Genomic DNA, 14772 nt, shown 5'->3' on the forward strand with positions numbered 1-14772 from the left:
ATTTATATATATTTCTTGTCCAAACCCATTTGTTTACCCCCGATCAGCTGTTTGCCGAAGCGCTGGTGCTTATCCTGCTAAATATAGCGCTGCCATCTACGGGGACTGTCTATAGTTATTATTAAAGCGCCCCTAGTAACAGCAACGTTGCGCTTAACATTTCCACCCTGCTCGTATTCTATACAAATCCCTCTTAAATAGGGAAAGGGTTAAAGCACAGTTTCACATTGTATTTATATGCGTGCGCATGAAAATCTCATCTCTCAAAGAGTCTTAAATTTTACCTTTTACATTGTGATGTTTCCCGTTTTAGAACGATTTATATATTTGAAAATATAAGCATTTTTTAATCGTAGGCTTAAGCTAGTGGTGTGAATATCCTATTTCTTTATTCCATATAAGTTATTAATAAATAAATAATCCATATAAGGCTAAGAAAATGGATTAAAATCGTGATGAACGTTGAATGAAGGAGATAAAAAGTAAACTGTTTATAGTTTTAGTTCGTACTGAACAGTTCCTCAAAACATAGGTTTAAGATCCAAAAGGGCTGATCTAAACGGCCAAGCAGCGGAAAAAAAGGGGGTTTGTGAAAAAATTTCCATTTCCAAGACATGACAGTACCCCAGCACGAGACGCCTCCCCGAAAATCAGAGATGGAAGAGAGAAGAGAAGGCGACACCGAGGGTGCCGAGAACCACCCCCAGGAGGACGAAAGGGCGGCGCAGGAGGAGGAGGAGGGCAAGGTCTCTACACTGCCAAGTCCTCCTGATGGAGGGTGGGGATGGATGGTGGTTTTTGCTTCTTTTATGATTCACGTTTTAGGTAAGTTTGTTTTTTTATTTTGTAGTGTTCTCTCTCTCTCTCTCTCTCTCTCTCTCTCTCTCTCTCTCTCTCTCTTTATTTTGTAGCTCTCTCTCTCTCTCTCTCTCTCTTTATTTTGTAGTTCTCTCTCTCTATTTTGTAGTTATCTCTCTTTATTTTGTAGTTCTCTCTCTCTCTCTCCCTATTTTGTAGTTCTCTCTCTCTCTCTATTTTGTAGTTCTCTCTCTCTCTCTCTCTCTCTCTCTATTTTGTAGTTCTCTCTCTCTCTCTCTCTCTCTCTCTCTCTCTCTCTCTCTCTATTTTGTAGTTCTCTCTCTCTCTATTTTGTAGTTCTCTCTCTCTCTCTCTCTCTCTCTCTCTCTCTCTCTCTCTCTCTCTCTCTCCAATGCAGGACAAAGTCCTCAAAACAAGTCCTTCTATACCCGTCTATACCCACAAATTTTCTTAGCTCGTCAATCTGTCGTCTTCTCTTCCTTTCCCTGCTTCTATTGCAATGTCTAGGGACCCATTCGGTTATTCTTAATGTTTATCTATTGTCTGTCATTCTCATATGTCTTGCCCATGTCCATTTCTTTTTCTTACATGTTAGAATATCCTCTACTTTAGTTTGCTCTCGTATCATGTTGCTCTTTTTCTGTCTCTTAGTGTTATTCCCATCATTATTCTTTCCATAGCTCTTTGAGTTGTAACTAGCTTGTGTTTTAAGGCTTTAGTAAGGCTCCAAGTTTCCGATGCATAAGTTAACACTGGTAGGATCATCTGATTAAATACTTTTCTTTTTAGAGAAAGTGTTATTTTAATTTCATAATCCCATTTTGTTTACCAAAAGCTCTCCATCCCATGCTTATCCTTCTCTTAATTTCGGTCTCATGTCCTGTAGAAACACTGTCTCTCACAAGTATATACGTTTATTCATTAAGAATCTCTAGAGGTTTGTCCATGACCCTTATGTTGTCGCTGCATTTTCCTTACTTACTTGTTTACTTGTTTTGGGTTTAAATCCAACCCTCCACTGAAGTCGAGTGAACCACTTCTCGGGCGGGTCCATATCAATCATCTAACGAAACATTTTCATTATAACTTATACAATTCTTTGATTGTAGCATCTTCCAAATCATATGATCTTGTGAAAAGTAATGTCTTTAGTTTCTTCTTAAATTCAATTGCTCCCTTTAGGTCCTTCATTTCAGTTGGCAGTTTATTATAATGTCTAGGCGCACAGTAGCTAAAAGCCCTTTCACCAAATTTACTATTTGTTCTTGGTTCAGATAGCCTATGTTTGTCACTCATGTGTCTTATGTTAACATTTGTTTCTAGTTCTAGTTTGTTCAGGCATTCTTTTAGATATTTTGGTTCAGTATCTTAAACGTTAGTAAGAGTAGCTTGTATTCAATTCTCGCCTTTACCGGCAGCCAGTGTAATTTAATTAGTGCAGGGGCAACTCTTTCCCTATTGTGTAGTCCTTTTATTAATCTAGCTGCTCTGTTTTGTACTCTGAATTTTCTTCAGCTGATAATTTGGTAAGCCATAGAATATTATCTTAGTTTTACTCATATTCATTTTCAGGCCTACGTTACTGCTTTCTATATTCAAATCTATCATCTTTTGCATTTCCTCTCATGATTCACTAAATGGAATTATGTCATCTGTAGATCATAAGTTAATGTATTCCCCATTAATCTTAATTACTACATTTTCCCAATATAAATTAAAATAGACTTCTTGTAGGAGAGATGGAGTCTCCCTGTCTAACTCCTTTCTCAATTAGAATTTTCTCAATATCTTTATGTAGTTTTAGGATGGTTGCACTTCCCTTATAGATAGATATCTTCAAGTGTTCTAACATAAGATTCATGTATTCCTTGTCTTTGAAGGACTTTCATTACTGCTGAAGTTAAGACAGAATCAAAAGCTTTCTTATAGTACAAAAATATCATACTTAGGAGTTTATTATACTCTGTAAATTTTTAATAGCTGGTTAATTACATATATGTAAGTATATAATCTGCCATTATACACTTTAAAATCCAAGGATCTCGAAAATTTGAAAAAAATTGAACTATTCATATTTTTAATTTTCTATATATAGAATATAATTTCAAAATAATCAATCATAAATTTTGCTGAGCTTCACATATAAAATGAATTGTAAACTAGCTGTTAATCAGTTAATCACTTGATAAAGACAATGGAGTAAAGGCTTATACCTGATTGCTGTAGGAAATACACTGACGCATCTAAATATATATATCACGTAAGATGAAGAAATGCACATGGACAGAACATGTAGTGAGAATGACAGATGATAGATGGACGTTAAGAGTAAAAGGAGGAGTTCCTAGAGATTGCAAAAGAAGCAGGAGAAGGAAGAGAAGACGACGGTTTAACGAGCTAAGAAAATTTATTAGTACAGACTGACGTAGAAAGACCATTAACAGACGTGAGTGGAAGGACATAGGGTCTTTGGTCTGCAGTTGATGGTTTATATATATATATATATATATATATATATATATATATATAGAGAGAGAGAGAGAGAGAGAGAGAGAGAGAGAGAGAGAGAGAGAGAGAGAGAGAGAGAGAGAGAATACTTACTGTACGTGAACAAGTGCGTAACCAACACCACCTCCATTACTTTACCTTTCTCGAGATTCCTTTATCTACGTTTTCCTTTGTCTCCTCGTTCTCTCGTGACCCCTTCTTTCTCAAATGCATGACTTGCGTCACCGCGGCCTGGTGGGAAACTGGGTCATGGCTACTGGGGGGAAAAGGGAAAGAAAAGGAAAGTCTTTATGCCTGAAAACCTTAAATCAATCATTAGTAGTATTGATGGAACGGATGGAGTTTTAAGTGTGTAAAGGCGCTTAGATAATAGACCTAGGATCTTTAAATGATGTAATTATCGGAATTATATAAGAATAATGTATGAAAAACACAGAGAGAGAGAGAGAGAGAGAGAGAGAGATATTTCGAACTCTTTTATTACGAGGTGTCAACTCATGCCCTCTAGATGGCAATACCGCCTGCCCCCTGGCGAAGGTTCGTTGATGACTTGTAACTTTACTTGAAGATTTTTTTTTTTGTGGTTAATTGAGCAACAGGTGACATTTAAAGGTCACGTTTGACCTTAGAGAGAGAGAGAGAGAGAGAGAGAGAGAGAGAGAGAGAGAGAGAGAGAGACGATAAAGGGACTCGTTTAAGTTTTAATGACATAGATAACATGCGTACATAACTGGGAGGAGAGCATCGACGGGGCAGACCCCCTTGTGTTACACAACTAAAGAAAACTACAGTGGGCGTTTGAGGTCCAAGTACGCCCAATCGTACCCGGCTAGGTGTGGGCGGGGCCAAGTCGCTGTTGGGTGGGTACATTTGAGAAAGTTGTCTGTTTATTCAGATTTTAGTCCAATATAGTTTTTGCAAACTGTGATGGCTTGTACGAAATACCCAAACAGCGTTCAAGGTCTTATTCACAAGTGCACAAGCCCCCTCTACCCAAACTAGGACCAGGGTGGGCCAGGCAACGGCTGTTGATAATTCGTCGTGATACTCTGTATATTCCTTGATTTCCTGATTTAATATTAGACTGCAATGAACATATCGAATGTCTAGTAATCAGAGATGCAAGATACAAGAAGAGAATGAATACAAAATTGTCGGGAAGCTGAGACGACTCGAGAACTCATGGAGAGGATGATGAGACTAAAAATAGCCTCCCTCTGTTTGCTTTTGTTTATACGGTGGCGTAGTTTGTTTCGTAAAAGATTATTTATATTTTCAAGGTATGAAGGTAACTAATATACCCAAGTGTTAAATGCCCCTTATTCTTGCAATAAAGCTTGCTAATTGCACAAGCAATTATCTGCAAATACTATTGACACTCGAATCAACCTAGGTCTAAATGGCACACCGGTCAGCTCAGATATCTGAAGTCGTCTGCTAAAACCAATGTTGAAACCACCAAAGCATGAGAGATGACCATTGTTATGTCTAGGTTGTGTGTAGACTTTCTTTTGTCTTTTCCTCATTGCAAATCATTTAAAAGTATTTGTTTTCATCTATGAAGTTTGCACGTGAAGTAAAATTCAGCCAATGCAAAGTTTTTGATCTTGTTCTTAGTGCTATAGTCAATTTCTTTTAGCGATGCAGATTTGCACCGACTTGCAGCGGTGCCCTTTTAGCTCGGAAAAGTTTCCTGATCGCTGATTGGTTAGAATTATCTCGTCCAACCAATCAGCGATCCGGAAACTTTTCCGAGCTAAAAGGGCACCGCTGCGAGTCGGTGCAAATCTGCCTCGATAAAAGAAATGGACTATAGTGGATTGCATGAGTCTAAGTGTTATTATTATTATTATTATTATTATTATTATTATTACAAGCTAGGCTACACCTAGTTGGAAAACCTAAGATGCTATAAGCCAAAGGGCTCCAACAAGGATAAAAAAATAGCCCAGTGAGGAAAGGAAGTGAGGAAATGATTAAACGATCTGAGAAATAATGAACAATTTAAAAAAATATTTAAAGAACAGTAACAACATTAAAACAGATATTTCATATATAAACTATAAAAGGGAGACTGTTCAACATAAAAACATTTGCTGCAAGTTTGAACTTTTTAAGTTTTACTGATTCACCTACCCGATTAGGAAGATCATTCCACAACTTGGTCACAGCTGGAATAAAACTTCTAGAGTACTGTGTAGTATTGAGCCTCATAATGGAGAAGGACTGACTATTAGAATTAACTGCATACCTAGTATTACGAACAGGATGGAACTGTCTGGGAAGATCTGAATGTAAAGGATGAACGACGGTACCATAGATTAATATCTAGATCAGTCATAAGAAATTTAATAGACCGTAAGTTCCTGTCCAACAAATTAAGAAAAGAATCAGCATCTGAAGACCACACAGGAGGACAATACTCGAAACAGGGAAGAATTAAAGAATTAAAACACTTCTTCAGAATAGATTGATCACCGGAAATCTTAAAAGGCTTTCTCAATAAGCCAAGCTCTTGATGTGCCTGTGTTCGCTCAAGACTATCTTAACTTGAAACTAGGTAACCATGTTCAAGATGAATCTAACATTTAAGACTATCAAAATGGAGCTTCTAAGCCTTAAAGGGTCAACTTCCATTTGACCTGACCTATCTAACTAGTTTCGCTTGACCTAACTTAACTTATCCATTTAGTCTTTCTAACTAGTTCCATGTAACCTAACCTAACTATAGTGCAAATATGCACCGCTAAAAGAAATGGACTATAGTGTCTCTTATGTTGATATATTGTTTCCTCAATAAACCTAACTTAAGCGTGTATGTCTTGTGTTCCGTTGCTTGTCCATATTTCTTGTGTATTCATCAAGTCTGGGCTAGATTAGGACCCTGGGTTGCTCTTCCCATAGGCCCCCAACAAAAAAGAATAGGCCTAATCAATCAGTTGGTCAGTAGAAGGCTATACTTTTTCCGTCATTATTATTATTAATAGTAGTAGTAGTAGTAGTAGTAGTAATAGTAATATTACAAGACTTGCAACCAACACACGTAATATATTTCTCTCCCCTGTAAGCTAATCTATAAAACGACATTCTTTTCAACATTTTACTTGGAGATAAGGAGTGATTTCCTCGTAAATAATAATGACAAGAGGCTCTCGATAGCAGCGATAACAGATGCTTTCACAGATAAACAGTTCAGGGACAGAATTTATGAGAGTTTTTTTCAAAGTCTCATAATTATCGTTGATTTAATTGGTGTTATCATCGCTGTTGTAACCGTACAGCGTGATAAGAGATTTGTATGATGAGATTTTTGAAGGATATGAAGTGTTGAGAAGGTCGAGTTTTGTAATTAAATGTGTGTTAATATTTACGTACGCACACACATACACTCCTACATGTCGTTATCATCATAATCGTCAGCCATAGCTAGTCCACTGCAGGACAAAGGCCTCAGATACATGTCCTTCCAGCCCCGTCTGTTTGTGATCTTTCTGTGCTAGTCTATATCCACAAATTGTCTCCACTGCAGGACAAAGGCCTCAGATATGCCCTCCCAGCCCCGTCTGTTTGTGGTCCTTCTGTGCTAGTCTATATCCACAAATTGTCTCCACTGCAGGACAAAGGCCTCAGATATGTCCTTCCAGCCCCGTCTGTTTGTGGTCTTTCTGTGCTGGTCTATATCCACAAATTGTCTTCGTTCGTTAATCCATCGTTTTCTCTTCCTTCCCTTGCTTCGTTTGCAATCTCTAGGGACCCATTCTTTTATAATTGTCTGTCATTCTCAGTATATGTCCTGCTCATGTCCATTTCTTTTTCTTACACGTTGTTAGAATATCCTCTACTTTAGTTTGCTCTCGTATCCATGTTGCTCTTTTTTTCTGTCTCTTAGTGTTATTCCCATCTTTTGAGAAACACATTAGGTCTGTGTCTTCTTCAATTGCACAAAAAAAATTGGCTTATTGAGAAAGTATTTTAAGATTTTCGGTGTTCAATCTATTCAGAAGAAGTGTTTTAATTCTTTCATTCTACCTTGTTTCGAGTATTGTTCTCCTGTCTGGTCTTCAGCTGCTGATTCTCATCTTAATTTGTTGGACAGCAACTTACGGTCTATTAAATTTCTTATTATTGATCTAGATATTAATCTCTGGTGCCGTCGTTCAATTAGTTCGTTATGCATGTTGCATAAGATTTTTCATAACTCTGACCATCCTTTACATTCAGATCTCCCAGGACAATTCTATCCTGTTCGTAATTCTAGGCTGTCAGTTAATTCTAATACTCAAACCTTTTCCATCATGAGGCTCAATACTACACAGTACTCTAGAAGTTTTATTCCAGCTATTACCAAGTTGTGGAATAATCTTCCTAATCGGGTAGTTGAATCAGTAGAACTTCAAAAGTTCAAACTTACAGCAAATATTTTTTATATTGAACAGGCTGACATAAGTCTTTTTATAATTTATATATAAAAGATTTGTTTTAATGTTGTAACTGTTCTTAAGATATTTTATTTTAATTGTTTATAATTTTTATATAGTTAATTATTTCCTTATTCCCTTTCCTCACTGGGCTATTTTTCCCTGTTGGAGCCCATGGGCTTATAGCATCTTGCTTTTTCCAACGAGGGTTGTAGCTTAGCTGGTAATAGTAATGAAATAATAATGATACTAATAATACTATCAATATTGAGAGAGAGAGAGAGAGAGAGAGAGAGAGAGAGAGAGAGAGAGAGAGAGAGAGAGAGAGAGAGAGAGAGAGATAGGTGAGCTTTAAGATGGAAAAAATTTTTTCTAAAAAAATAATATTCATGAAAGTTATAGAGAGGGGCTTGTTACAATGAGAGAGAGAGAGAGAGAGAGAGAGAGAGAGAGAGAGAGAGAGAGAGAGAGAGAGAGAGAGAGAGAGAGAGAGGTAGCAACGCCCAGTAACAAATCGTCTGGTGTTTGAAATTTCTCCTTTTTAAGACGTATTAGAAAATGGCAGATCATTTAATACACAGATGTCCTACTTAATCCGAGTACTCTATCCCTATATTAGGGATATGTGGTATATATAATCTAGATGAAGGGGAAAAACAGCTGTTGGCAAATGCATAGATGATTAAATGAACAGCTGTTTAGTAAAACAAAGTACGACTTAGGTTTCACTAGGGTACGTCCACTCTCTGGGAGACTTGGGGGACGAGGTAGTGGATGGTGTACGGTAGAAGTTTTTTTTTAGAGCGATGGTCTAGTGGAACGGAAACACCCAATCGTTATATAAATATATTTTTTTTATATAATCAAGTACATTTATATAAGTAGGTCACTGTTAAGTACACCGCCCTCCCATAGAGACTATTATTGCAGGCGATAATGATTTAGGTCATCTCTCTTGTATATGGGACTAGCGAAACTCATTTTTCTTTTGTGTGTTTTTCAATCAGAAAGGGTTGAATGAAGACACGAGTTATACAGTTACTACTGGAGAATAAAGGCCTTCAGATAGGTCCTTCCACTCGCGTCTGTTTATGGTCTTTTTATGTCAGTTCACATCCTATACTTTCTTAGTTCGTAGGCCATCGTCTTCCCTTCCTTCCCCCAGCTTCTTTTGCAATCTCCAGGGACCCACTCTGTTATTCTTAATGTCCATGTATTGCCTGTCATCCTCTTTATATGTCCTGCACATGTCCATTTCCTTTTCTTGCATGTTATTAGATTATCCTCTACTTTAGTTAGCTCTCGTATCCATGTTGCTCTGTTTTCTGTCTCTCAGTGTTATTCCCATCATTATTCTTTCCATAGCTCTTTGAGTTGTAATTAGCTTGTGTTTTAAGGCTTTAGTAAGGCTCCAAGTTTCTGATGCCTAATTTAATACTGATATGAATATCTGATTAAATACTTTATTTTTTAGAGAAAGTGACATTTTACATTACATAATTTCATTTTATTTACCTAAAGCTCTGCATTCCATGCTTATATTTCTCTTAATTTCGGTCTCATGTCCTGGAGAAACACTTTCTGTTTGTCATTAGTACGTATATTCAATAACAATCTCTTAGAGTTTCGTCCATAACCCTTATTTGTCGTTTCTGTGAATCTTCATTGAACATCATCTTAGTTTTACTTATATTCATTTTCAGGCCTACATTTCTGCTTTCTTTATTCAAATCTTCTATCATCTTTTGCAATTCCTCTCATGATTCACTAAACATAATTATGTCATCTGTAAATCTTAAGTTGTTAAGGTATTCCCCATTAATATTAATTCATACATTTTGCATTTTTCAACTTATAGGCATGCTTTGAATAATTTAGGAGAGATGGGACTTCCCTGTCTAACTCCTTTTTCAATTGGAATTTTCTATCTAATATTTATGTAGTTTTAGAATTGCTGTACGTCCTGCACATATATCTTCCCATATTCTAACATGAGATTCATCTATTCATTGTCTTTGGGGGGCTTTCATTACTGCTGAAATTTTGACAGAATCAAAAGCTTTCTCATAATCTATAAATGCCATACATAGTGGATTGCCATACTTTGTTGATTTTTCAATTTATTGGTTAATTACAGTTTTTGAATACCCATATTCTAACATGAGATTCATCTATTCATTGTCTTTGGGGGGCTTTCATTACTGCTGAAATTTTTACAGAATCAAGAGCTTTCTCATAATCTATAAATGCCATACTTTGTTGCTTTTCAATTGGTTAATTACAGTTTTTGAATACCCTTTTCTAAATGCTGCCTGTTCGCTTGGTTGATTAAAGTCTAGCTGTCTTTGTATTCGACCTACTGAAATCTTTGTAAATATTTCCTATATTACAGAGAGTAAAATAATTGGGTTGTAATTTTTTCAAGTCTTTTTGTGTCTCCCTTTTTGGTGAATTATTATTATCATTATTACTATCCAATCTACAACCCTAGTTGGAAAAGCAAATGTCTATAAGCCCAGGGGGTCCAACAGGGAAAAATAGCCCAGTGAGGAAAGAAAATAAGGAAATAAATAAATGAAGAGAATAAATTAAAAATAAATCAATCTAAAAAAAAAAGTAATAACGTCAAAACAGATATGTCATATATAAACTATTAACATCGTCAAAAAAAAATATGTCATATATAAACTATAAAAAGACTCATGTCCGCCTGGTCAACAAAAAAGCATTTGCTCCAACTTTGAACTTTTGAAGTTCTACTGATTCAACCACCCGATTAGGAAGATCATTCCACAACTTGGTAACAGCTGGAATAAAACTAATAGAGTACTGCGTAGTATTGAGCCTCATGATGGAGAAGGCCTGGCTATTAGAATTTACTGCCTGCCTAGTATTACGAACAGGATGGAATTGTCCAGGGAGATCTGAATGTAAAGGATGGTCAGAGTTATGAAAAATCTTATGCAAAATGAACTAATTGAAGTTTTTTCAAACTGTAGGTAAAGAGCATTCTTGCAGACATTTTTACTACCATGAAATATGCTCCATCTATTATTAAATAAATTGTTAGGGCATATTCTGCAACTTTGCCTCATTTAACGTTTTCTTTACTTCAACTGTTGTGTTTGGTATCGGTTCAAGTGCTTCAATATTTTCATTGGTAAAGTTATTTTTTATATCACTTAAAAATTGCAGAGGAATTTTTATACAATGCTATGTAATATATGTACAGTATATATGATATATAAGCAGTAGGATATATATATATATATATATATATATATATATATATATATATATATATATAAGTATATATATATATATATATATATATATCTATATATATATTATGTATGAGAGAGAGAGAGAGAGAGAGAGAGAGAGAGATTATTCTTGCTTGTTTAAATCCTTTAAGATATATATATATATATATATATATATATATATATATATATATATATATATATATATATATATATATATATACTTCTGATGATAATTACACATGTCCTGTTTTCGTCTGTATTAGTTGTTGCTCAAAATATTCAATTTTGTTTATTGTTTGTCGTTTTTCATTAGGCATTGCCTATTTATTTTATTGATTCGTTTCTACTCCGTACTCTCTTTTTATTGTTGTTGTTATTATTATTATTATTATTATTATTAACTTTAACTTTTAAAGAGCAATTTGAAATTATTTAAGAATAAACAGAGACAACAAAAATTGAAAATATACGACAATCGAACAGATAAATATGAAAAAAAGATCGATAAATATTACCGAAAGGTAGCATCTCAGTCAAGGTTTCAACACCGCCTTGCTCAACACGGGATAGTCGGCCCTATTTCCTCTCGCCATAAGGCTCATTTTCTCAACGGCTACTCTTGAACGAGTAAAGTGTTGCCATATTGGGAGGCTTGTGTCTTTAATTTATTTCAAACTGATCATAAATTTTGTGAGGTTTCTTCTTATTGTGGGTGCTGCTTTTGTTATTGGGGGAAAATTCATATTTATATGTTGCTTGTCATGATTTTACTTGCAGTGATAAAAGTCTAAACCCTTTATATATATATATATATATATATATATATATATATATAGATATATATATATATATATATATATATATATATATATAACCCTTTATATATATATATATATAAAACCCTTTATATATATATATATATATATATATATATATATATTTTATGTATGTATATATATTTATATATATGTATATATATTTATATATATGTATATATATACAGAGAGAGAGAGAGAGAGAGAGAGAGAGAGAGAGAGAGAGAGATAATAAAAAAGTGTAAACAGCTAGACTCTTAAAATATATCATGAACTCCCATCTGTTTGATTTCGAAGCCACCCATTGTTAATGGAAGAAATATGTATACACATAAAGTAGCATCTCTCTCTCTCTCTCTCTCTCTCTCTGAACTCGACAGCCTTCGATTTAGATAAGCCACGATAACACGAGTATAGTCGACCTCTTTGTGATAATGTGGGTGGGCTCCTCGTTAGTACGTCTCTCTCTCTCTCTCTCTCTCTCTCTCTCTCTCTCTCTCTCTCTCTCTCTCCTCACTTTTGATTTTTGTTTAGCCAGAGCGTAATTAGCTGCCCCTATCTAATTGGGGTTGCCGAAACTAATTAGCTGCTGGCGTTAATGATGTTTACCTTTTAACAGGACGTGAAGGAATGCATTATTATGAATTATATATATATATATATATATATATATATATATATATATATATATACATATATATATATATATATATATATATATATATATACACAGTATATATACATATATATATATATATATATATATATATATATATATATATATACATATATATATACATATATATATATATATATATAAATATATATATATATATATATATATATATATATATATATATATATACTGTATATCATCTCCTCTTAAGCCTATTGACGCAAAGGGGCCTCTGTTACATTTCGCCAGTCGCTTCTACCCTGAGCTTTCAAATCAAAACCCCTCCGTTCATCTACTTCACGCTTCATAGCCCTCAACCATGTAGGCCTAGGTCTTCCAACTCTTCTACAGTATATATATGAAGTCACACATACATGTGCACACACACCTTCTCCCCAATCCCCCAACCTAGCTTTAACCTCCTAATTATCTCTGTTATCTCGTTTCATTATCAGTTTCATGAAATCCTAGTGGCTTTGGAGTGTTGATGTTCTTCACTATATCTCAGATGTCTTTAATTATGGGTTTCTCCGTTTTCATGAAATCAAAGGCCTTTTAAAGGTTTAAAAGGTCGCTCATGAATGGCAGAGGCAAGGGACAGTGACATTGCCTTATTAAGCAGGACAATGCCCAAAAGACTGATCATATATACTTATGATCAGCTCCCAAATTCCCTCTCCACCCAAGCTAGGACCGAGGTGGGCCAGGAAATGGCTGCTGATGACTCAGCAGATAGACTTTAAGGCTTCCCAAAACCCTCCATCCTTAGCTCACAAGGATGGTGAGGTTGCAGCGACCAAAGGAACTAGTTTGAGTAGACTTAAAGGCTTCCCAAAACCCTCCATCCTTAGCTCACAAGGATGGTGAGGTTGCGGCGACCAAAGGAACTAGTTTGAGCGGGACTCAAATCAAAATCAGGTGATTACCAGACAGGTTATGTGATTTAAGTTAATCAGACATAAGAATAAAATAAAATACTAAAGTCTGACTGAAGATGGGAAGAATAAATGTGGGATGAAGTGGCCTGAAGGGTGTTACAATACGCCTATTCCAAGGTTCGCTTTCTTTATCTTCCTTTGTTGCCTTTTATTCTTCAAGTCATGTCTAGATTTAAAGGTTTCTGATTTCAGTACTAGTTTCATCAGAACAGATGCTTACCAGAATGTCAGCCAGGCAAGCCAAACCCCTCACTGTGGTGCCCAACCACAGGAGTGGCCTCCCCAGTAAGCAGCTTAAACTCACGATCCCGGGCTGGGATCGATCTGCTACTATATGAATGCTAGACAAAGACAGCAGTGGCCACCCCAGTAAGCAGCTTAAACTCACGATCCCGGGCTGGATCGATCTGCTTCTATGCGAATGCTAGACAAAGACAGCAGTGGCCACCCCAGTAAGCAGCTTAAACTCACGATCCCGGGCTGGATCGATCTGCTTCTATGCGAATGCTAGACAAAGACAGCAGTGGCCACCCCAGTAAGCAGCTTAAACTCACTATCCCGGGCTGGATCGATCTGCTTCTATGCGAATGCTAGACAAAGACAGCAGTGGCCACCCCAGTAAGCAGCTTAAACCCACGATCCCTGGGCTGGGATCAATCTGCCGCCATGCGAATGCTAGGCAAACACAGCAGTGGCCTCCTCAGTAAACAGCTTAAACTCACGATCCCGGGTTGAGATCAATCTGCCGCCATGCGAATGCTAGGCAAACACAGCAGTGGCCTCCCCAGTAAACAGCTTAAACTCACGAATGTTAGGCGAACACTTTACCACTGTACATGATTCAATTTATGAAATATTGTGGCTGTAGTGCAACCTTAAAGTGTAATCGAAAAGTGATTGAACAGCAAGATGCCCTCTGGGCACCCCGTGAGGTGTACCGGCGGCGATGCTTACTTAAAAGGGAATGCAAGGTTAAACCGGGGTGTGAAGTGTGCTACTGGGCATTAATCTTCTTACCTAAGGGGAACTTATGCAACGCCAAAGATTTAGTATGCGGGTCCCAGACGGCTTCTTAATGGTGCAGCTTACGTCGGCCTTGTAAGTCTTCTTCCTTCCTTGGATATCGTATTCTCATATCCATTGCAAATGGGGGACGTCGCTAGGAAGATCACATTTGAATTTAGGCCTCCCAGCGGGAGCTTTTCCGCCTTGAAACCTCTCAGCAGATGCTGAAGGAGGTCAGTATTAAGTCCTCCCAGTAGGACGTTGAAAGAGGACTTTGCGTTAGACTGGCCAGCAGACACTGATAGAGATTTGATCACTCCACTCTTA

The sequence above is a fragment of the Palaemon carinicauda genome, chromosome 32 (assembly GCF_036898095.1).
Source record: "Palaemon carinicauda isolate YSFRI2023 chromosome 32, ASM3689809v2, whole genome shotgun sequence".
In the NCBI taxonomy this organism is placed as follows: domain Eukaryota; kingdom Metazoa; phylum Arthropoda; class Malacostraca; order Decapoda; family Palaemonidae; genus Palaemon; species Palaemon carinicauda.